This window comes from Micropterus salmoides, unplaced genomic scaffold, assembly GCF_014851395.1.
Source record: "Micropterus salmoides isolate LMB-PRFRI ecotype aquatic unplaced genomic scaffold, ASM1485139v1 Ms_hic_scaffold_22, whole genome shotgun sequence".
Lineage (NCBI taxonomy): Eukaryota > Metazoa > Chordata > Actinopteri > Centrarchiformes > Centrarchidae > Micropterus > Micropterus salmoides.
The window spans coordinates 23,860,432-23,887,089 of record NW_024041373.1 but is presented as its reverse complement, the minus strand read 5'-3'; positions in this window follow the sequence as shown (position 1 = coordinate 23,887,089).

Below are 26,658 nucleotides of genomic sequence, written 5' to 3'. Positions count from 1 at the left end.
TAATAGATTGTGTATAATTGTGTGGATTGTTTTATAGTACTGTGCTAGCTATAGTGTTTTTAGCATATATTAAGCTACATAAACTGAATCATCCTAAGTACTGAAAACAAACTCTCACTTGCCCTTTTTGATACAAATGAAGCATTCAATTTTTAAATACAGATAGCATTTAATAAATGAGACATACACCTACTGTTACAAAATGAATGCTGGTATGAAAGTAAAACTCTCAGTTACATATTACCAAACATCTCTGATATTACTGAACATATGCGCTATGTGGAGCACTTTCCTGATAAAACAACAAAATACGAAGTGCTAACACAAAAAATAACAAGGGACCCATCTGATTTTTAAATATGGAGCTACTGTATAAACATAAGCATAACGGTGTTCTCCAAAACTGAAAAACTCACTAAGTCAGTGAAAAAATTGGCCTTGGCTCTCACTGTTATAGGGAACAGTAGCCTACTTGCAGTTTCAATTTATTACATGCTAACACACTCTTTGACAATTCAATATTGGAATTTGGGCAAACAGGCTAAATGTTCAGGACTACTGTCGCAGAGCCAGCTGAAGATCTGGACTTATAATTTCATCCATGAAAACCTTTCTAGCCAGCAAAAACATGTTTCACCAACATCAAGTCTCCCTGCATTTTCAAAGAGGACAAAAACTTAGAGAATAGCCCTTAAGTCAGTGATTAACTTTCTTCCCGTCTGCTGCAAGCCCAGCATGCCTCTAGTTCCAAAAGCGCCGGCAGTGTGATACATTACACTACGTTCTCATTATGGCCACCTAGGGTTTTCCAACAGCTTGTACGGTCCGCAGTGAGTCTGCTCTCCTGTAGCGCTCAGGAGGGTTGGGCACTGCTGCTAGCTAGCACCAGGTGTGAGGAAAAACTGGATTTCCCTTTCCCCCTTCTTGTACATGGATCTCAGAGCCAGAATCACATTATTTGTATCAGGTAAAAATGCACAAGGAGCTAAACTGGGCTGAGTTACTTGCACCTGTGTAGGTTATGAGAACATGAACCTCTCTAGCCTCACTCCCTGTCTCTTATCACTATGCTTAAAACTTCTGTCATACATGGCCATTTAAGAAAGAAGGGAACGTTTGACACTGTGCATTCCTTGGTCACTCGTAATGCAGTGTTGATGATAAAGGAAGTGAAACTGATTTCTCTTTTAGATTGTTATTAATTCTGTACAACGGCACATATTAAATAGTCAAAAAAATAAATATGAATGTCTAAAAAATTTTTGCTGTCATATAATACCACATGTAAACAGACAATATTGGTGCGGAAACATCATGTCAACATACATGATTCTGTTTCCAGTTCCAATTCAATACACATGAAGGTTCAGCGCATCTCGTCATGGCCCCCATAGCTGTGTGTGCAAAGAAGCAAAATCTGGTGTTTATACTTTGTAAATGGGAAACAAACACTATTCCAGTTATGATTTGTGTGTCAGGTAAAGTTAAATTATTTGCCCTTGGGCATTCAGCTTACTTTCTAGTTCGCCAAGATATGCTGATGTAGTGTTAGCTACATGTTAGCTTTGCAGTAGCTGTAGCAACAATTTGCTAACCCACAGCTTAGCTAACGTTAGTTACATTGCTGTGTTGTTGTTCGCTCTATGTCACAGTATTCGTCATGGTTCTGGATATAATTGCATAACCCCCCTTTAATCAAACAACTAGCATCAAAAAATTGTATTTAATACACTCAGAAGAATTGTCTTGAATTCATGGGTAAATCTGTGAATGTGAAAGTGCTCTGTTGACCCTGTGTTATGTGTATGTACTGTGCATACTGTAAGTGTCAGTGACAATTACTGCACATTTATTATACTTGGCAATTAAAGTAGTTTTGATTGCATCAGGGAAAGCGAGGAAGCCTGGAAAGGACACTGTAGGTTTCGGGTGAGAGGGAAGCTGTAGCCTCAATCCACAGCATCACCCCATGAAACATGCATGCAATCAACAAGGTCATAGCTCCACCAACAGTTCCCAGCCAAACCCATCCATCATGAGGGAAACTGGATCTGCGGGGCCCTCCATTCTGGATCGGCACTGACCAACCCACCAGCATGGAACGGTCCATCAGCAGCATGCTAACACACTCAGGACTACAGAGCAGCAATACGATACATGATAAGCTTTCTCCTAACAGCTCTTGGACTGGTTTCAATACTTTTTCATTGTTTTCACTCTTTTTCTGCGCCCCCTGGTTCCAAACCAAAAGGCATTACCTCAGCTGCAATGAGGTGATGACTGAAATGTCAGTGGCTATAACATTAACGTGACATGGCGTAAAAATTTCTAAATGAAAACCAAGGAATGGCACTCCGCGGGCTGTAATGTTTCAACATGAAACCCGGCTCCTATTAATGTGGTCTGTGTTTTGAAACGAAGAGAGCAGCTCATATGATGTCCAGCTTGCTCGCTCATTCACTTGAAATGGGTGGAAATTAATTTTGAGCAGTAACGCAGACAAGTTGGTTTAGCCGTTGGATGTTTTTGAGGGCACCATTTCTCTGCATTTCCATGCGGTCAGCAAATAATGCGGTCACTGATGATGGATTTCAAAAAAGTGACTGTGGTTTGTCATCTTTTCCTACATGTAATGAGCACGACTTTGTGAATTACACTTAATAAGTGTTAATCTCTTGTGACTTCGAAAATGCAGACAAAATTTAAGGTTCAATGCAAATGTAAGACTGTTCTATCTGTCAGTCTATCTGTCTTTGCGTTGCTCAGGACAAAAAACTACACTCTTTCAGTTTAATTACATTCTCTTCTCTGATGCAATGTGCATATCAATCTCCCCTTTTCCTCTCTGTCACTCTCCCTTCGACAGCTTTATTCGCCTTGTCGACAACCACACATAATAAATTTGTGCCATCTACGCTTAATGTTTATTCTTTGTAAGAGAGCTCCCTGAGATGAACCAATAAAAAAATTGATTTACTGCTTGCTGAAAGCCACAAGAAGGGTTATCACAAAATCCCAGCACCGCTTCCTTTGCTTTCGCTTGCCTATCCATATGCAATGGAAGGACACGTTGATGGTGCACACACTCGCTCAGCGAAGGTAATACATTTCAATATGCCAGTTAATCCTCTTTTCCCAAGCATGGGAAATGGCCAATCCCTTAAATCAGCCACAACACCGAACTCAGTACGGCAGGCAGAGGAGCTGCTGTATCCAATGGCCCTGGCTGACCCTCTTTAAATAGGATGTCTGGATGTGTTATGGGGGCTATTGTTTCCTATAAACATCTAGCACCGGGGCAATAACAATCGCATCAGGCCAAATGAAGTTATCTGAGAATGGAATTAAACTCAGTGTGACCCCACTGTCTGCTCGGCTCACAGGCCCTCCATTAATAATGTCTAATCTAATCAAGGAGCTAAGATGGATGGATGGGAGGCCTGTATGTGTGTGTGCGCCTGAAAGTGCGTGTGCAGGGTTTGATGTCTGCACATACTCGATGTGTCTGTGTCTGTACTTACATGCATGTTTGTTATTCTGAGCACCTCTGTTTCTTTCATATGTACGTGCTGCCGTATCTACATGTTTTTCTGCACATGATGTGTGTGTGCATGCATGTCATGTGCATATTGTGTGCATGCCTGTATGTGTGTGTGTTACAGAGGACCAGGGCCAACGCCAGGCTCCATGCCAGATCAATGTTCTTATTCAGGCCCCAACCAGACCCATGCCTGCTGCAATGGGCTAATGAACACAAACAGAAGACAGAGAAGAAAAAGAGGGGAGATTATGAATTTGTGTGTGTGTGCATGCCCTTGCAAACAGAGAGAAAGTAGGGGAAAATGAAGACAGAGGAAATGGGGGCTGATAAGGAGGGCTGAAGGAGGGAGAATAGACAAAGGAGAGTGGAAGACAGACATAGAGTATGAGAGAAAGAGGACCACCACATGGTTTCATCCTCTGTTATCTCACTCTTGGCAAAGACATGCCCTTGTAACTGATAGACAAATAACCCTACTGTGACTGATAAAGCCTGGTTACAGATGGAGAGAGGGAAGTGGGAGGGGGTAAAGAAAGGGAGAGAAGAGAGGAAATGAGTAAGGAAGGAAGGGAGAGAGAAGGAGCGTGCAGGGCGTGCAGGAACAGACAAGGAAGAAAAAAGAAAGGGTAAAGGAGAGATGAACGGAGGAGGAAGGGAGGGATCGTAGGAGTGAAGAAGACTGGAAGAGAAGAGGTGGGATGGGGTGATAGAGGAAGAAGGTGATAGAGAGAAGGAAGGAGGGAGAGAAAGATGGAAGGAATGGCAGTATACACAGACAGATCTATATAGAGACAGACATTAGTCATTCAGTGTGAGGATTACTGGAAGAACAAGACCTCTCTCTAAGAATAACTGTTTTTGTTATAAATCCAAGAGATGCAAATGCCCAGTAAATGCAATATACAAACACACAAGCATATAACAATGTGCACAAGAAAATACAATCACATAGATCGGCAATTCCACACTGAAATGAATAAAGAACTTAATCTATCTATATGGCCAAAAGTATGTGGACACCAATTCACATCAAATGTGATCTGTTTTTCATGATTTGGGCTCAGCCCCTTAGCCACACTTCATAGCTCGACATCAGTAGCCGACCTCACTAATGCATTTGTGGCTGAATGGGAGCAAATCTCTGCAGAAAGGTTTCAAAATCGTGGGAAAGCCTTGCCAGAAGAGTGGAATCTGCTATAGCAGCCTATTAATGGCCATGGTTTTGGAATGCGACCTTCAGCAATCAATAATGTTTGGGTGTCCACACAATTTTGGCCATGTAGTGTAAGTGCTGGCTTCCTGTGTTGCCATGCATTACTTTAGCAGTACCAACTTTTCTGATGTTTATGGTCTTACTAAATGAACAAATATTAACATATGTTGATCTGTGAATGGAAAATTACTAAATTGTTTGTTGTGTAACTTGAAGAAGCTGTTTAAACTAGTAGTGAAGTACAAACTGTGTTTCTGTAAAGCTTAGAAAATACTGGACGGTCTCAAGCATAGCATTAGAGAATGTTTATGAAAAGAAGTCCAAATACTCCTGATGATACGCAACAATATTGGCATTATGGTTACAATAAATATAATGAGAACAATGGCTGAATGGTTAATTTTGACAGTTGACATTATTTCTATTGAAACATCTCGCTATCAAATGACTAGGCATGTGTACAAGGACAAAAAAGACAGGAGGAGAAAAATAATGATGTCAATGTAAAGGAACTGAAGTAAATATAAACAGCAAATCTAGGGAAGGACAGAAAAAGTGCATTATTTTAAAGAAAGACAGTGAGATACAGGGAGAAGAGAAAGGAGGAAAGCAGAGAAGGGTTCAAAAGCTCTTGGAAAATTGTGGTATAATAATAATCTGCTTCCTGCTCTATTGATGGAAAGAAAGATGACGTTTCCCAACATCTGGACGATTCAGACATGGGAATTTCTAAATGAGAGCCAGACCTGGTTCAAATAGTATTTGCAAACACTATTGATGGTTTGTTTAAACTCACTGTGAGTACCAGATGATGAGATTTGCCACATAAGACAATGAAAAAGTACCAGAATGTTTAGACATCAAAAAAACATTTCTGGTGCTTCACATAAAGCAGTTTCTGGTAGACTGAACAGGTTAAAGCAAAAGTTAGCTTGCTTGCTGTATAATGAGACATACATGGATTTCTGAATTTAGTGTGTGATATTCCACAGAGTTCCAGGAAAATTAATCACCACAGTTTTATAATTTAGAAACTGCAGTAACCTGGGCCTGTTACACATTTACTTGTAAAAGTGTGAATCTTACAAACACTGTGTTTTACAATGTGTATCCTTGGGGTCTAACAAACATGCTGAATGTATTTCCTTCCTGATACAACATTTGCATTGTTTTGAATATTACCTTACCTTACCTTACCATACCTTCATGGTACACATCAGAGTTACACTAGCTAGAAGTCTTCTTATCCCCTGCATTTTGCTGGTGCATTGCAGCTGTTGGCTGACATGTTGTCACAAACAACTGTTGCTCAGTTTGATAGACAGGGCCAATTGTTTAGGTGAATGCCACTTTAGTTTACCGTTACAATGAGCAATTAGACATGCAGGCTTTACCTTCTCCACCTGGCCCTCTTCCACCATGTTTCCCCTATTCAGTCATTCTTGCTCATTTTTTACGGCTCGTATCATGCACTACACATTTGTATAACCACCCTCTGCAGTTAGCCAGAATCTACAGCCAGCATAGCACAAGATATAAAAACAATGGGGACCCACTCATCATCACATTGCTCCACAGCACCACTAGTGGTCACAAACTCAACATGGTGTTTTACCTTTTACGTAGTATACATTTGGATATATTATGTGCCAGGCTAAATCTGGATCAACAGGTTTAGTCTTCTTTGACTAAAACTTTATGTCTATTAGTTTGTCCAGTAATTGTACCATTACATGTGGTGGAGAAATACAATACTATAGCACCAAGTCAATGTGAGTATGATGTCACTGCAATGTAGTCATTTACAGAAGCCTCTATATCACTGAGAGCCAAATGAGCAACCATCCAAACTATCTCTGAAGGTGGAGGCAGACACGTTGTTCCAGGTTAATACAATGTGGGTACAGGTGGATCAGCATGTTTCAACAGCAAGTCCAGATGCTTACAGGATTATGTGTCATGCATCGTGACTATGTGATCATGATGCATGTGGGTTGAATATTGTTTCAGGAAGTGATGGCATAACTACAGTATCTGTGTTTTGGAGAGGGAAACAAAAATCATGTGTCAGTGTATATGCTACAATGCCAGGTGTAAATATAATCCACCTACAGTTCATCAATTCCAGACAGCAATCTGGATACAAGATTCATGTTATGATATGTTATGTTAGCCTCTGTCTTTTAGCCTGTTCAACTGTCTGTACACCTCTAAGGCTCTCCCTCGATCCTGTTTCTCTCTTGCTCTCTCTTTATCAGCCCCTTGGCCCGTTTATATTCATGACACCTTATCTTTATATCATCGTTAACATTTCTCTGTTTCATGGGAACATAGCTTCTATACTGACTGACTAAAACTCACAATCTATAGGCAAGCATGAACTTAATGTGTGCGTGTGTCCATGTGATAGTGTTCATCTGTGCTTGCACATGTGTTATCATTAATCATCATTCATCTGCAGTTGTTCACTTGTATGTAGATGTTGTGGTTTTAATATGCTGATATTTAATGTGCATATTATTAGGTCAGTAAAGGTATAATTTTAATACTATGCACTTTTAAACACCTTTTCAAATCTGTAGAATGGCCACATGAAAAAGTAATAAACCAGAATTATGTTTTAATTAATTATTTTATTAAGTCATTTGCTGTTTGTCTGACTTTGTGTTGTTTTGCCATGGTATGCAAAAATCGAGGATATTCTGTCTCCAAGTTGAGATGTGCATGTTGGAGCTGATTTGAGTGCATGCTGCACAACTATAAAAGATGGTCTGTGTTGCTGAAAAAGGCATTCCAGCAAGGCTAACTACTGGGGGCAGGTATTGGGTATGACATAAAGAATCACATAAGCTCACCAACTAGCTTACCTTGCTGTTCCTTGTTTTGCACTGAGCATCTTCCTTCCTCGCCTCCTTCCTCTTTCTGACATAAACAATGCCCTAATTTACGACCAATAATATCCTGATTCAATCACCTGATTGATTTTAGACTTGTGTCCCACTAATAAATCTCAGCTCTTCTTCTCTTATTGAGTCCTCCATTGGATCTCCACACTCCTCCACCCAAACACAAGCAATCACACACAAACACACACACACACACACACATACACATAGTATAATGGTATTAGAAAATCAAAGTCTGTCATGTTGTCTCAGTATATCTGCAGGGCCTCGTAATAGATCTGGCTGTACTTATATCCGGGGAAGAGAGGAGGAGGAGGAGGAGGAGGACTACAAGCAGGGGAAGAAGTGGAATTAAGGGGAAGAAATGAGGAGGATATAAAGAAGAGTAAAATGGAGAGCATAAGAAAAGCAGATATAGAAAGTTAATCGGGGTGGGTGGGGTTCAGTGTGTGGACTGAGGCTGAATTTACTGAATTAGGAAATCTTTATCTGGTTGGAAGCAGAGCGAATAGTAAACCACAGCAGGCAGTGGTCATAAAATGTTCTGCTCTAAAATAGGCTTTAATCTGCTGTGACTCTCATTGCAAATCACTGCAGATAGAAGCATTGTGTAAATACCTCTAATAGGAAAAAAATGTTTGATTGTGCATTAAGTGGCTTGATTCAACTGGAATGTACAGAGTTTGGTGTTAAGACAGTGTAAGAGTTTGTGTAGTGTAGTGTCTTCTACACTGCACAATTCAGCTTCTTTTTGTAATGATTTGGTATCACAAAACACAATTTATTCCTAATTTATTCCTTTAACTAAATTTATCAATGACCCAAGAGGCCATGTGATGATTTTAAAACAACAAAGAGGCCCAGAATGGATGCTGATTCATGGCCTTAAGTGACTTACCATAATCATTAACTAAAATCAGATTTTTATCTATGTAGCACAATTCACAAAGTGCCTCAACAACATGAAATCCAAACAGAGCAACATTAAAAAGTGAGAAAAGGCAGCAACACTTCATCACGTGTTTGATTTTTTAATCAATAATATGTTCATGTATTTAAATGAGACTTATTTTTATGTAGAGTAAAACTTGAATTGACTTCCACAAACAATGTATCCTCCCAAGATGTGCTTGAGAAAACACCAGTATACACCGGCTATGTATGTATGTCATACTGTTACATCTAAAAATTATTAGAGACATTATTATTATTACAGTGTGACTCATTAGAAGTCAGACATCATTTTTTCAAGAGAATGGAAATCACTTTTCACGTTGTTTGATTTAAGAAATATCAGTTGCCGTCATTTAAAAATCCTTGTATGTGCATTTCATATTTTAGGATGACACAAGTCTTACTCAATGGCCCTTTAAAGGCTATATGCTGACAAACATGAACAGAGCTTGACATTAGTCTTGACTAGTCAAGAGTGTGTGTGTGTGTGTGTGTGCATGTACATGCACGAGCACAGGCAGAGTCACATTTTTGGCCACACACGTGCACACACCGTGACCATTGTAATCACATCCAAGTTTACAGACGTGCACACGTTTGCAAATCCTCATGCTGTGCACCTTGTGGCCTCCCCCCATTAATATAATTAAATTCTACTGCAAACTTTCCCTTTGAAGCAAATTAATTAAGATGCTATTATTTAGCCATTGAGAGGTTAATGACCACCATTAGCAACAAAGGCTACATCCACCATCATCAGCCAAACTTGGTTATTTGGTCCATTTTGGTTATTTACTGAGCATGAGATTGATGGCTCCTGATACTGCTAGTGACGCTAATTAGCTTTTAAAACATAACACACTCCATCACTGCTTAGGACTGGTACAGCAACTAGAGAACAATCCCATCATCCTTAGCTCCTGTCTGAACATAGAGGACAGTGATTTAGAAAGGACATTTTGTACAGTATATATACATGCATCCACATGTACATATATACATTTCATATATGGAATGATTCAAAAACATGTTGCAAGCCGTATTTCAAAGATTATTATTCAGTAACCGTAAAATATAAAAATGCATTTAGATATGTCTTTAAATTGTTTGTTTTATTTAATCATTATGTCATAGTAAATCACTTTTCCAATCATGGAAAGGGGAATTACATTAAAGATTAGTGATTTTATATTTTCACGTTGAGGAAATTCTACAACTCTTAGGCTAAATTAAACCGTCTCTAAACAAATTAAACAAACTACATGTGCTTAAAGCTCCGCAGTGCTGGACAGAAGTAGAATATTTATTATGACCTAGTATACTAATTTGGAATCAGTAACTGCACTAAAAATATTTTTATCATATTAAAACAACATTTTAAAGTAGAAAAATAGTGTGTGAATGTTCAGAGGCCTTATGCAAAGATCTGGCATCACACCAAGCAAAGCAACTAATCTCCAGTGGTGACAACAATAATCCCTTTTCTACAAACACACAAACGATCCCACCCATAACACTGGCATATTTAAGAGACGATAACATTTTCCTCCCCCTTTGTTTTTACACTTCACAGAGTTAAATTAATAGCAAGGCGTCATGATGTCATCGAGACGACAGCCGGGGTCTGGTGGGTGTTAGACCGGGCCCCATTGGGTTGCCTGATTGGAGAACCCTGGAACAGTGGCCAATGGGTGCACTGGTTGAAATCACAGAGGGGACTGGATGACTAATGGCCTCACCAGTAAAGGGCACTCAGATGACATTGTGGGGGATAACAGAACTTATTGTCAAGCGTTTACACTGCAGGCGATTTACGGTCACTCCATAAATGTTTATTAGCTTTTCCTCTATTTATAACTTCTGAAAACATGATGGGCCTGACTACGCCCTTGTGTCTCTGCACTTTTATGATCTGGGTGAACATACCCTGATGAGCAGCACTGAGGGGTCTTTGTGTGCATACTGTATGTGTGTGTGTGTGTGTGTGTGTGTGTGTATGTGTGTGTACAAGTAATAGCACCTACTGTATATTTGTGTGGATGTATGTATTTGCACAGGACTCCCATGTATATGCTTTTATATGTGAATCACACACCCATGGCCCTACTCGCTCTCTCTATGTCACCCTCTCATACATGCAGGCACATGATTGAAGATGGATGGCTGTGATGGTTTTTATTTGCAAGTCAGCACAACTTTACATCAGGAGGAAGCAGACACTCTAAAAACCTAAAAGTCAGTTTGCCAAAGGGGCTCAGTCTAAAATGGAAGAAGGCGGTGAAATGCTCAGACATGTCTGTGAGAACGCTTTATTGCTTCCGTTAAATTATTTCTGTTCAGTATCATTGACATATGATTTTTGAATAGACAGTGGGAGGGAATTTCTAGCATTGTCCTGTGCTAAATTCTTTTTTGTATGTATCAATTTTATTATATTACAAAAGTGATTTTACAACATTTTGCCGTGCAACACATTACACAGCCTCATAACAAGACTAGCAAGACTTAATAATAATTATTTGTCACATTTTCAAATGATAACAAACTGAGGAACGCGCTAAAATATTTTATTATTTATATTTAAGACAAAAAAGAGACTACCTGAAATTTATAGAAAATCTGGTCAGATGTAGTATTACTATATTATTTTAAAGCTAAAACATAACATGCAACTTCTGTGTGAAACTACAGAGCCAACAGTGATTCATTAATGGGTGATCAACCCCGAGGCACTGTCAATTTTTCATGCACCTCAGTTTTATGCGGGTGGGATTATTCAATTTGAAGAATCTGAAATTAAAGTAAGATAAATATGGCTTGAGGCGATTCTTTTTTAACAGTACCTCCCACGGCTATCTCATCTTAACATACATACATACATCCATTACAGAAGCAAGACACCATAAAAATGATACCCTCCATTATGTTTACGTTTAACTGCAGTGTGTGTTATGCTCCATCACTTATGTTAAAAGAAGAAGAAGAAAAAGAAGAAGACATACTTTATTAATCCTGCAAGGAACTGTAATTTAACGTTGCAACATATGTGGGGTAGCGCTGTTGTTAAAGATTAACTTTTACCATTACCATTTAATGGGAGAAAGATGATATGATGATATGAACAACCAGAATGATGCAGTACCTGTCTGCTGACGGCATCAAAACTGGACAGTGGAGAGAAGAAACCTATGGCCTATACTGGTCATTTAGAACAAAACCGTAAACACTTTGACTATGAATTTCTGAATCATTCTTGTGTTTATTAAGTTGGCACTTTTTTATGTAAAGAAGAGCAGACTATTACTTCTGTTTCAGGCCATGGTGAAGGTTGTAGCACTGACTTCTGCAACCTCTTAGATTTCAAAAGTCTACCAGTCCAAACAGAAAAAAACATCCTTACTGTTTGCTATTACTTCAATATGTAGAGGCTGATTCATGCACTTGCGAATAAAAACTTCCACCTCACATGTCTATAACTATAATAAAAATATCATTCGAGTAAAGGAAAAGCTTTTCCTTGTATGAAAAAACAACAACTTGGTTGGCATTGGTTGTGTAGGGTAAAATGTTCTTGCATCTGATGCCTTCAGGTCCCGCCCAACACACCCATGCTGAAGGTACTTCTACAAATTGAGGTAGCTGTGCTATTCTCCCTGGCCACCTGCCTAAAAACGTTAATCATTGGCTCAGGCTTTTAAGTGAGGGCCAACTGTGGTCATCTATGACAGCAGAGGTGTAACTTTATGAAATAATTACTTCACAGGCCTGCGAAGTATGTTGAGGGCTGAAAATAAACATCACTGGGGGGGGGGCAGAATGGAGAGACGGCCAGCGAATGAAATGCAAACGCTAGCTGCCCTCTCTCTGACAGAGATTTATGGTAGATGTACATGACATGGTAGCAGCTCAGAAGAAACCCCTCTCTCTCTCTTTTGCCTCGTCTATCTCTCTTTATCTTTCTCCCCCTCCCGTTATCCCATCGCAGCTGTTCCAGCTCTGGCCCACTTGCTGCACCTGCCCAAAAAGGCCCTCGATCATGGCTAGCATGAACAAATCCAACAACTCTTAAAGGGACACTGCTACTTTAGATTATAAAAACATTGAAAATTCAGGATCAGACATTATGGAGTTTGTGAAAAAGAGCATTCTCAGCGTGCATGCACATGTGACCAAGATTAAAACTTGATTCCTTGCTGTTAACTCCCTTCTGACTTTCACCAACTATCCCCAAATTTACAGCATTATCCTTTAACCCCAAGTCTGTACTGTAACCACTCCTGGCGCTGTCCGGACAGAGGTTGTCTAGTGCTAGTCCCAGTGTCTGGGCTTCCGGGTTGATTTATATGACTGAGAGGCCGGTGAAAATCATCACTGACTCCTTGTCCCAGACAGGAAATCAAAGAGAGGGAGACAGCATAATCAGTGGAGCAGCCTGACCTGGATTCAGAGCTCTCAGAACTGGCATGGCAGACAGCTCCTATCAGCACAGCCCTGTCTAGACTTTGAGATCAAAACACACAGATGTGAAATACAAGAACATCATTGTGAAATAATTTCAAGGGATATAGATGATAAAGTCTGCATACACATAAGCCTTAAAGGACAAACTTAGTGGATGTGCCTTTTTTAGCCCATTTTGCAGGCCATGCTGTTTTAGGTTTTTGGATGTATTAGATGTAAGTACTAGATGTTAACTCTGATAAAGCACATAACTTAAGCAAGTAGGTTTCATGCCATACCATAATTATTGGAAACAAACCGCCTGAAATGGTTGAAGAAAATTATATCATAAAACAATCACAGCACGCATTTGTCAACACAAAAGGTACACAAAAGGTGGAGGAGAATCACAGATTTATTAACAAAAACTTGCACAATAAATTGGTATGTTCTGTCTAATTTAAAAAAAATATTGGTAACCACCACTGGTATCTTCACTTGGCCAGATACTCTTGTGTACACAAAAGTTTTCATTAAGTATTCAAAAAAGGTCAGTAATTATTATTATTAGTGCAAGGAAAGATAATGTATATGGATGAATTTTTCTAGAAAATGAAGGTAATGGTGAGTGCATGGTTGCATTAAAAAAGAATTATTACTGTATGTCCCATGAGTGTGTCAATGTTTATGTATGTTTGTATGTCTGAGTGCACACCACTATGTGTGAAATGGCCAATATGTGCATGCAAATGCGCATGTGTTCTCATGTGTCTTAGTGAAGAATGTGCCTCTAATTCTCGTTAGAGCCCTAATGCAGCCATGTGCTGACAGACTGCCTCAGCCAACCGCCATGTGCATTAAACTGACTGAGGGAAGATAAACGCACAGTACCCAGATTAAAGTGACAAATAGACTCTGCATGCAAAGTGGCAAAGGTAAATTGCGTTGCTAAATGTGAGTGGAGATAGTTTCTGTGACTGCAGCACCCGGACTATCTGTGATAAACGAGAGATAAGTGCTAAAGCACCCAAGTCAAAACCACTAAATTTCACACTGCCCTCTGACCACTTTTTTTCCTCCAAAAACATCAGAGGCAACGCAAAGCTTTGGTTGTAAATCAAATAAATGTACTGACATGCAAAAGTGCAATTTCGCTTTAAATTAACCTAAAAAAAATATGTTTAATCTGTCCAGACCATCTTCCCCCAAAAAACAGAGGTATAGCTTGTGAGTGCTAGCGGCTTCTTATGTTTATTGTTGGGTGACGACCTCTGGTGGCTGCAGAAAGTATGACGGTAGCAAAGCATGAAGTCAGGGTAGGTAGTATAAAGAGCAAAAAAGCAGGCTAGGGTGAATGGATGGGTCTAACACAAGACTTTCATCCCAGGAGGCTGCTGTTTGTGTCCCGTGTGAAACCAAAAGTCAACAATGAGTGAAACTTTTGCATTTTTTATCTACGTAAAGTTAAGTTACGTCCCACAACGTACATAACTTGCCTCATGACTTACTAATGTAACTTGTTTTTTGGTAGGCTACCTAAACCTCATCAAACAGCAACAGTATCCCAACGTTAACCACATCTTTATTGTTTTTACCATGACAACGTAGGTTGGGTACGCCTGTTGCTGGTTCACAGTATGTTGTTTTGGGAGTCACTGGCAAACAACCTATTCTGTATGAAGACGTGTTGCATCTGTTGGTGGACTATTTTAGGGTGCGCGCTGCACACTTAAATGTGAAGGAAGTAAGGGTGATACATCAGGACACGGACCATTTGCTTCAACTCTTCTATTCAAACATTGCCAACACTTTAGGCTTAAGAATTTAAAAAATCCAGGTTTTATGCTATTTTAAAAATAATGACACTACAGAACGTTACTAACCTCAGCTTGCGATCATCTTAAATTATTTTGTTTCCTCTTGCTGTATTAGAGGGCTCTTGTTGTATCACTGACACATATACCACAGTAAAATTTAATAGTCCATAAATGTTTCCCCAACAGTTGTCTTCATGACAGGTATGTTGTAGCCTACAAGATACATGTTTCAGTAGCCCACTGCAGACTATACCAAAATCATGTCTACAAGTTTTCCCTCTGAGGTGATAAGTCATTAAACTACTTTCATGACTACTAAACTATCACACAAACACCACATTTGGCGCTCAAGCTGTAGCAGCAGTGGAAACTGTAGTAGTACAGTAGCAGCAACAATCACAAGTTTTTTAATGAAACTGAGCAGTCACCAAATACATAGAGATGTTTCCAGGTGTCTTCAACAGTTAATAGTAGTAGTTATAACAGTAACGGTAGGAGTCAACCAAATCTACCATAAAGTAGGTTCGTATGCAATTTTTTGCTCTAACAAAATTGATTGTGATGAATTGTGATGTCACAGGATTATGTTTTTCCTTCTGCTTATAAGACAAAACATCCTTATATATGTTAAATGTTTACTCCTAGGATTTGTAATATTTTTTCCTAAAACCCCACAAAACAGATTTTTTAGTTAGTTAGTAAACTGATTTCAAGTTCCTCTTTAATATTACTATGCAAGTATAACCACTTGGTTAAGGTTTGGGAAAGAGCAGCCCTGATTAAATAATAAAAATGGTCAATGGATGAAACGTCAAGTTAGCTATAGTATGTGACGGGACACAAAGCTGGGCTACATAGCTAAGGTTGTCTAGCTGCATATGAATGTAATTCTTAAGAGACTGGATTGTCTTAGCATGAATAGGATCAGCTTTTGTAACAGTGGCCAAAGTTACAGTTCCATCAGCATTACTACAGGTGTTGTTGCTTGTAGCAGTTGTGCAAAAGCGCATGTGAATTTGTGATTGTACGTGAGAGAGAAAGGCAGGTGGCTGATCACAGATTTTGATTTATTGCTTCATTTACAACTTTGACTAACTGTGTTGAAACACAAATACCATTCGGCTGCCTGTGGATCACCACATCACACTGTATTCTTCAACTGCACCTGTGTCTCACTAACTCACACACACACACACACACACACACACACACACGCTCAAACACTATTTGGCAAGAAAAGTGTATACAAAGTTTTACATATGACAACATGAGGTAATAGGAGTTGTGCTGTTTTCCAGGTTGAAGTTACTTGGAAGTGGAGGACTTATTACTGATGAATTGTCTGGCAGTTTTGCGAAGGCAAAGATTCCAAAGTAAACCAAAAATTTGAATCAGCGTAATTATCAGAAGCAGGAGATCAACTTTAGGAATTTATATTGAAATTGATCCAAGTTTTGAGTCGGAGATGCTTGAGAGTGCTGAAATGATAAAGTTTGGTAGAATACAGGCAAACAGAAACAGCTCAACTGTCCCAAGTTGCTGCTTTGTAAATAAATACTCATTTGCATAAAAGGAGTTATAAAATTAATATTTAAAGGAGTTGTAAAACAGCATTTTGAACGTTGGGAACATCATTTCATGAATGGATGAAAAACTTTGCATGGACTTGTGCTTTTTTAATATTCATTGTTTTAGTATTTCAACAGAATGCCTTCTTAACATCTCAATTTGTGGGGATGAGACAGCGTCTCTACTAGACTCAGTCAGAAGAGACTATCACAAGCAAGATTCACAACATGCAGTAAGAGCGAATAAAGTCGCACAGTTCAGTAATGCTATTCTTGCGTGGGAATGCACTGACAGACCAGTAAACACACTCATTTATGTATTACTCAGCCGTCCTAATTTAGAGACTTACTCTCATGACATGACCCACACCTTATTTCTTTCCATGTGGTAAGTGTGTGTCTGTTTATGTCAACATGGATGTGTGTGTCTGTGCATGTCCTGTTTGTGTTTGAAGATGTGCTCTCTTCCGCGTTCTGTGTCGGCATGTGAGTGTTTATTTGTTTCGACACAGAACTGCCACTTTGGCCTTCGGGGCTGAAACATGAACCAACAGAGCAGAGTTTACGTCAGTACGCAGCAATCACAGGAGCCAGCTCTGCAAAAGACTTGCCTCTGACCACATCAGTGTGGCCTTCGAAACATAAACACAGTTGATTTAAGCACTGATATAGACATATAAAAAGGTGGATGAACTACATTTTACATTTGCCCTTTAGACATGTAGCTGGTGATGTCATCCAGAGTGACATTTGTTTTGAAGTTCTCTTAGTGATCACCGGAAGGCGAAAAGCCATCATCTTTTGTTGTTTTATTATAGTTTTTGCTTTAATTTGAACTAAGCAACTTTGTACTCAATGGGACAGCAGGAAATGACAGTTTGAACTGTTGTGTGTTTAAAGCACTTTATTACTTTTAAATAATACCATGTAGTCCATGCAGTGAACAAGTCTTAGATCTTAGATCTATATTTAGTGTCAGCAGTGTATTGTGGGGAATTATTTTCTGTGAACAGGTTTGAGTTTTGATTATAGATCAGTTTTCTAGCAATGACTATTCCTTATACCTGCAATATGTATTGTGCAAACAGAGTTTACAACTTCTTTTTAGAGTGAAGGAGAACCTCTTAGTGATTTAGACACGAAAGTGTAGCTTTTTCAATAATATACATACACTTAAACATACATTATTATACTGCAAGTTTATATTTATAAAAAAAATTGTTGCTTTAAAAACAAGTCTTCCCCTTTTGAACAAAGTGGACAAACTAAGCTGTGTCCTGTGCTAAACCTTTTATGGTGGAGCTGTGGACTTTGGGATTTGCTAAAATTTTTTGTCAATTGAAAGAGCAAAAGTAACCAGCCGCTGCTGATCTAATCTGTTGTTGGGAGATTTACAGCACAAACTAATGGAAGTTTTGAAGCAGGAAGAAAAGATTTCCCTCCATCAGAAAAAGGGGAGGGGATTTAATCTGCAGTATTTTTAGTGAAACTATGTAATTTTTCCACTACTTCTAGTTCAGGCAAAGAGGAGGATGATAAATCAAATGAAGGGCCTCCATCCTCCGGGCCCGGAGAGCTGAAACCTAAACCAAGCCGAGGTTAATGGAAGTTCAGCTCAAGATTTATTTTAATTGTTCCATTGTAATTTCTTTAACTCAAACAAAATGTCTCCTTTGTTGAAGTCACTCGCTAAATGATACCACATCTGAAGTGGAAAATGTAAAGTGTCAAAAACACTTTTTGCCACCCCCACCCACCCACACTCTCTGGGTTAAATCAATAGAGTGATACAGTGTTAAACTCAGTGATTAAAAGCTCCAGACGCAGAGTGGGAATGCTGGAATTCTCAAAAGGAAATTACAAAATATGGTAACAAAAAGAAAGACAGGAATTTCTTTTAGTTTTAGCATGAATGAAAGGAGGCAGCGAATTTACAGATTTTCTTATTTATTTGTGCCTTCCTTCAATAATTCATCATTGTATTTTCAAAGCTACAGTCTGCCAAGGCTTACATTTTAGTTTGCAGCTAAAGGCACAACAATCTCTATAATGTCTTTCAAAGGTTAAAAATATACTATATTTCATATTTATGTTAAGTGAGAAATAATAAGTACTCACTCATTATCATATCTATTTAGTTAAACTATAGTGTGCGCTGCCTCCCAGTGGGGCCCTTATATAAGGGGCAATCTCAATTCGTTCATTAAACGACAAGCAAATTAATTACTCAGCAAGAGTTAGTCTGGAGTTTCAGTAACTAACAATAGCACATGTAGATGAAAGGGAGAGTCCGTACATAACCATTAGACAGGTGCAACATTGTCAAGCACATAATGAAGGCTAACTTCTGCCCTTGATCAGTGAGCCAGCATCTGTCCTTGATCACTGCCAGGGAATTTAAAGCACAGCTCTGCATCAATCAGTCCAGGAAGACACCACATGAAGCATGACAACCGCACCAGCCAGCTTCGGTATAAGTGTTTGCAAACAGGAACTAGCTGGTAATCTGCTTCTCCCTCCATTCCTGCAACCCCAGCTGTGCAGGGGCCTATTTTAGACATCCAAACTGCATGCTGGGATACACTGACAGCCAATGAGTCGTGATCAGCATGTGTTGCCATTAAGAAGTGTGTGTGTTTGTGTGTGTGTGTGTGTGTGTGTGTGTGTGTGTGTTTGCCTATGTAGCAGGGGTGGGAGCTGATGATATTATAACTAATTATTGATATAACTTCCTGCCACCTGTCTTGCTGTTGCCTCATGCCAAAGTACAACACATAGTAATGAAACTGTTAAAGGAGCTTCTACAAAATGGACAGCTGATGTGGCAAACTGATGCTCTAAGCTTTCAACCTCTTCTAATGCTTTCAATATTTAAAATTATTTGCAACAATAGTGATTCAATCTACTAGCTATGTTGGGGGTTTTTACATTTGCTTTGTGTGGTATCTGATAATGAAAAATTCTTAATGATGTCTGATAGCACCCCCAGTGCTTTACTAAATAGTCAGAAGATGAAGATGAACTTGGTAGCTTGCATGATTAGGAAGAGAAAGGAGCACCACCTTCAGAAACTCAAACTTGACCAACAAAAGCACAGAATCATCTGAACCATTTTACTGTTATTTTGTCACTGACATTTTCTAACACATTTAAAAAGAAATACAATATGATATGATCAGTAATATTTTCAATTAAGGAACAATAAATTGCATAACACATTATTTTTAAAGTTCTAACATCAAAGCCTTTAATTCTTCTAATTAAGTAAGTTCTAATTTGTGAAATATTTTGTCATGCTGGTGTATTAATGTAGATCACCATGCCTCCAGAAAAGATCATACAAATCAATTTTCAGAAAGGTCTAAATTATCTGCATAAAGCATGATTTCAATAAGCTGTAACTCTAATAATGTTTTATCTCAGTGTTGACAATGACATTACTTGAACTATGATGAATCACATCCTGATAATAGCCAAGTGATATAAAATGCAGTTTTTAAAACAAATTATTACTCATTCCGAAAAAGGCAAACGTTGGTAGCTTTTAAGTCCTGTTCCTGGAAGTAGTTGGAATCCTGGACTGACACCTGCAGGATGTACATAAACTATTTTCTGTGTCACAAATCCATCTTGAGTCATCACCCTTGCCCTGGATCATTCTGCTCCTACTTACATCCAAATCCTCAGCCGCACTAAGTACCAGAGCTCATGTAACTCACGCCAGCACAGATCTGCCTTGCCTCTTTAACACCTCTTCTGACCAGTCAGAAGTGCTGAGCAAGCAGGTCTGTGCGGAAATGAAGTAGTTTTTAATGTTAGAGTTTTAAATCTGACAAATTGTGTAGGCGGGATGAGATATATGTATACACAAATACACACACACGCATATAAAATATCTTGATGGTTACAAGCATTTCTATGCTTTCCTCTGATGGTCATATACTCAGTGGTGGAATGTAAATAAGTACATTTACTCAAGTACTATAGTTTTTACACAATGCAGCAACCTTATACTGTATCAAATGTTCTGACACAAATGAAAACAATCTGATATCCATAGCTGTCGCAGGACTATAATAAGCGCAGCCAATCATTTCATTCAGTCTGAATGAAGTTATTAGCTGGCCTATGTGCTAGCCTGCCTCCACACACTCTGCCTGTGCACTTATTGCACATGAAAATGTGTACTGGGGGAGTGGCTATGGAGGGAGGCATGAATGGAGCGCGTGGTTGTATATTTTCAAAATATAGCTGTCTCTTGCTAGTTTCTCCAATGTTTCCTACACCAGCTTTAAGTAAAATTACTTTAAGTAAAATTACAAAGTATTTATTCCACCACTCCAATCTTTTCATAAATTAGCTGGTTAGCTAAGGATACATTTTTGAGCATGTGCTTAAATCGTGTGGTCTACCAGCATAATTTACAACCTGACTTCAGATCATCAAAAGACCAGCAACCAGTTTTAGCTGGTCTAGTCTGGTTTGGATGTCTGTAAGAGCACCAGGCATGGTTAATCTAAGATTTGTGACATGGATGCCTCAGTGACATCACAGCATTACATTACATTACATTACATTACGATTTGTGTTATCCTATTCCTGTTTTAGATGTGTGCTCTGTAAAGTTGTATTATTATTATTAGTATTATTATTATTATTAAACCATTACTCATCACTCCTTCCATCCATTTTTCCAGCTACAGCGCTGACCCTGCAGACCTTCTGTGTCGTCTGTCTCTATGTTGCCTTCACACCTCCATGTGTTGGAAGACAAATGGGTGTAAGTATACCCGCTACACTCCCTGGCATGATGGGACACAGTGCCAGGCATACCCGCCTCGGCTACAACTAGACCACATCCCACTAAAGTACAAGATGGTGTTGTTTGAACCCACTGCTATCTGTGAGCAGAGACTGAGACGCTGATATTTCACACTGTCTTGATTTCCTCCCAGGCTATACGATGCAGGGCTGGCAGCCATATTGGAGGTGTAACTGCAGAGGGAGATAAGTGTCGTGGCACCAAGGTTTCATTACCTCCCGCACAGTTTAGCACAGGATAGCATTAGCTGTTAATGGCCCTTCCAACTAAAAGGGGTGATTCAGACAGACAGCATTCAGCCTATAAAGCCACCACGGAAAGCATCTTGCTAAATAAGGATACAGTCTTAAAACACAAGGTGTCACTTTCAACACTTCATGTGTCTACTTTCAGATAGAACGCATTTGTGTCAGTATTGTGTTTAATAACACATACTGATACAAGTTATTAATATCTTGTTGAAAAGAATCACACGCAAGTCTTGAATTAGATAGACGCATGCGCAAACATGCTGAAAGACTCATTTGCTAAGGCTCTGGCACTCACATTGCAGAGCTCATGTCTGCTAACAAGAAATTACACAATGACTTTAAGCTTATGCTCAAATTAAGGGATTGGTAAATTTTGATGAATAAATATCTGTATAATTTTTATCAAAACTATGTAATTTTTAAGCTGGCAAATGATGATTTCAAACCATCAAACAGCTTCATTTGTAGTTCTACAGCCAGGAGGAAGCCATCAACACAAATAAACTAATATTAGCTTTAAGAGTTGCCTTGATGGTCATAAGATGAAATCTGTACCTCGGCTCATCTACAAGTATGTAACAAGGTTAGGGAGATTTGATTACAAGGAATCTAAATTTAGCTAGGCAACTTATCAAATCAAATCGAAAAAAAGATGTACAATCAGAGTTTGGGGCTGCTAAGATCTTTTATTTAATAAGACAGCCCCAACGTAATCTAAAGTGTATCCAAGAAATTTGCTGCTGTGCACTGACGTTCTTGAAATTAGATCTGTCTTATTTGCTTTTTATTCATATGCCTAACGTGCATGTGTGTGAATAAATATATGACATAATTTCATTGTTCTGCTTGACTCTGCTCAATTTGTCCCTGTAAAATGAAATGAAGATTGCGCATGTTCTTGACTGTGTACACCTGTAATAGATTCTCAGCAGGGAATATGTCCAATTCCAAAGCCCTAACGAACCCTTTTCCATTCGTTTTAACCACATACACTACGTAAAGTGTGTAAAAATGTGGTGGTGTACTACAGAGAGAAAGAAAGAAGACATTTAACATCCTCATTGCACCAACATCTCTTACATTACAGCTGTATTGTAAGCTATAGGCATTAGTGTAATAAACAAATTAAAATGTTGATCTTCTACTACTGTAATGCTGTCCTTTATGGGGTGCCCAGCGAGGTCCTGGACAGGCTACAATTTGTCCAGAACTCGGCTGCCAGGGTTCTCACACACACTAGGTCGTTGCAGCACATCACCCCAATCCTCACTCAGCTTCACTGGCTCCCGGTCAAATATTAATCACCTACAAAATCCTACTCCTCACCTATAAATCTCTCCATGCCACTGCCCCCCAGTACTTACTGGACCTTCTCCACCCCTACTCCCCCTCACGGAACCTGCGGTCCATCGACAATGGCCTGCTCTCTGTCCCCCACACCAGACTGCTGACTTTTGGGGACAGAGCCTTCAGCGTCGCAGCCCCCACCCTCTGGAACTCCATCCCCACAGAGATCCGAAATGCTCCCTCTGTGGACACCTTCAAAAAACTCTTAAAAACCCACCTCTTCACAAAGGCATTTGTGGTGTCCGAACAATAATGCTGCGATGATGTGTTGAGAAGAAATCCGCTTGACACTGTTCTTGAACACATTCAACCCTGCATTACTTTTTATTGCTGCAATTATGTGTAAAGCATCCTTGGGTCTTGTGAAAGGTGCCATATAAATATAAGTTATTATTATAATTATTATCATTATCTTATTTTTCATGTACATAGAATATTCTACAAACAACACAAAATATATTTAAGCAGTACAAACAGTTACAAAAGTTCAAGGAAGTGCATCCATATAATCTCTGAAAGTACAAGGTTGTCTGCTTGACAGTGTTCACCAAACACCTTTTTATTCTGGCTCTGTTAAAAGCCCTGATTCTTAAACTGAGATGTTTAACAGCAACCCAGATTGACCTTTGACAGGACATACATGTATTATACGCCACGTTATGGGCTGCTGTATACTGCTTGTGTATAGACTGTATGGCTTGGTTTTCTATGCTGTAAACTCATGTATAAAAGGTCAAGGGCCGTTTGGGCATGTCGAGTGGATTTGGCAGCACATAACAGGCATCTTGTCTTTCTGATAGGTAATAAAACCAAACAAATTAAAAGCCCTGTACAGCTCCCAAGACTGGTGACATTTACCCACTGATCACCCTCTTTATGGCGACAGCGTTTGCCAAACCCCGGCTGTTGTCTCGACATGTGTCATTGACCTATTTTTCTCCCAAACATAGTCAGTTATGTTGGCGTCTTTGCACTTGTGAGAGGGCTGGTGCAACAGAGGCAGCGATTACATCAGGAAAGGTCAGATGTATACTTTAAGTAATCTCTATGGATATACACTGTACTGAGGGGTAATGAAGAGGGCAAAGAATGTTTTTGTTTAATTGCTCACATTCAGTATCCAGTATCAGTTTATTGCAAATGGATGAAAAGTAATTTAGCAGATGTTACAAATATTTAGAATATGATTTCTTAAAAAATGGAAAACAATAGCTGTCCAGTGGCACTGTGAGCTACCAGCTCATTTTCCACTAAAACAAGCATATGGTCTGCCATTAGATTCATATGCTCCCTTAACTGACTGTGCGTCTTACAGTAGGTTTCTGGCAAGGCCTGATATCACCCATTCCATGCCTCTTTGATACAGTGATATATGGCATACAGTACGTACAGTTAAGGGACATAATGTTAAACCATAACATGTTGTCGGCAGGGGATATAGCCTCAAAGACTGTTTGTGCGGGTTCACAATGTTCGGCGGCCTTATCATTCCTAGACTAATCCTGCTTGTTCAGCCCTGGACTTAGAAACAGCAGGGTCAGGTTTCTAGCCCTCCTCAGTCTACTCTGGGACTGTGATGACAGGGGACAATCCTGTAATAGAGTTCAGCTCTTATTATCAACATGCTGTAAAACTGTATGAATGTGATTTTCATGGACTTACTCGGAATGTTAGCCTATTTATCACATCTGATCTATGGATTGATCTGACATATGTAAAGTGCTGCTTTGCTGTATGCTTTGCTGACTACATTACTGTTTTTCAAATCGTAAAAGCTGAAGTGTACTAGTAGTAGATAATAGATTCAGTTCTGTCATTTGACGGTTTTTCAACCATAATTTGTTTTTGTCTCAAGCCAGCTTCACATGACTGAGTTGTGATTAATACAGATAAAATGTATTTCTATTTTTTAATCAAAATGCTTCATCATGGGGAGATGCACCCCTGGAATATCATTGGCTACCCCACATCATTAGCATCTACCTCCCTGCTTTGTGTAGATACATCAAAGCTGGTAAAAATCAAATAGTTTGCCACCCCACAGCAAAAGCTCCTGTAGATGCAAGTGATCCTACATGGTCTCTTGCTGCCCTCTAGAGTACTATTATACCTTCCTCCTCCACACACACACATACACACACACACACACGAGTGGTGGAACAAGGACAGTCCAAAGAAGTCATGACTTGCATCCTGTGAAGGACACGCAACAACCTACCATTTCCACAGATGGTTATGATTCACCTGGATGTCAAGAGTGATATTACTAGTAGTAGTAGTAGCCTTGTAAAGGTGGTATAAGTAGAAACAGTAGCAGCAGTGGTAGAGCGGTAATACTAGTGGTGTAGTAGCCGCAGTAATAAAAACGTTTGTAGTAGAGATATTACTCCTGGTAGTGTACTCATCAGAGTACCAGAGGAGTTACAGTCCGTCATTGTCTATGCACTTCACTGTTGTAATAGTTAAAACAACTTTTCAAAACATGATGGTGCTTGCGGTGTGGGGTTCATCTCTACCTTTGCATAACTTTGTGGTGATGTCTTCATCAGTGAGGCATGTTGCGAGTTGCTTCTGTGATCCATTTTGTGTCGGCAGAAGTCCTGCACGTCCCCTCAGGTAAGCCTCTGTCAGACTCCAGACAGATAAGGCAAAATGAAGAATAACAAAGCAGAGGATGTGTCCCAGAGTTTGTCCTCGAGGCAATCGGGCAGTTTGTTTTTGCCCAAGACCTGTCAAACTCTGAAAAAAGGTCTTATAAAGGGGAATCACCCCAAGAGAATAAACCAAAAACAGACATTCAGCCTTACAGCTTCAGTGGAAATCAAAACAATCTGTTGAATCCCAAAGACCTGACAAGTGTTAATCAAATCAGATTGACATGTAAGGAGAAATCAGAAATCTATCTACAATCTGGCAAATCATTTTTATCAGATGGGAACTTTTGCAATGACCTTGTTTCAAGTGGGATGATGTTGACTGGGGAATGGCCTGGATTTCTTTTCTTTTTTTTTTTGACTGGCTGCTGAGTGGCCATCCAGGGCAGGCAAGGTGTCAGACAGCCTCTTGGGTCCTCAGGCCATCTGTTTGTGGTCCTACTTTAGCAGGGGAGATGTGTGGCCGTTTTCTGCTTAATTAGGTCCAGTAAACAGGCACTCATCAAAAAGCAGCTGCTAACGTCCCCATTAAGACATAAACACACACACAGATACACGCACAAGAGGACACAGAAACAGACGCGCTGTACTGATAAAATCACACAAACACATCAGTAATGGCTGTGTTGATGATTAAGGTCAGTTCAGGGGGTGAACTCTCTCACCTTGACCACTTGAGCCACATCGGAACCTGAGAGCCTCCCACTGTATACGTGTCTCATTACAAAGTTGAGACATGTATGGTAATCCTGTGTGTCTTAATATTTACCCCTGCAGTGAATGTGTGTGCTGCACATGTGTGTAAAAAGAGAATAGTTGTCACATTATCACCTCCGAAAAAAATTACAGGGCGCATGAGAGTGCAAACAATCAAATACCTAATAGCACAATTATGGAGCCTTGTGGATCGCCTCCACAGTAAAACAAAACAAGCCAACAGGAGAAGGAATAGCCGCATTTCCACATCTCACACCCAACCTCCTTGTTTGTGATTTCACACAACAAAGTTGTAAACTGGAGGGAAATATACTTAACCACACTGGATGTTTGCCAAATTTCCATAGGGCATTAGCAACCAACTGGTGCAGGCTCATTAAAGAGCAGAGAAACCTATAACCATTAAAAGACCATTAGGCAGCATGTAA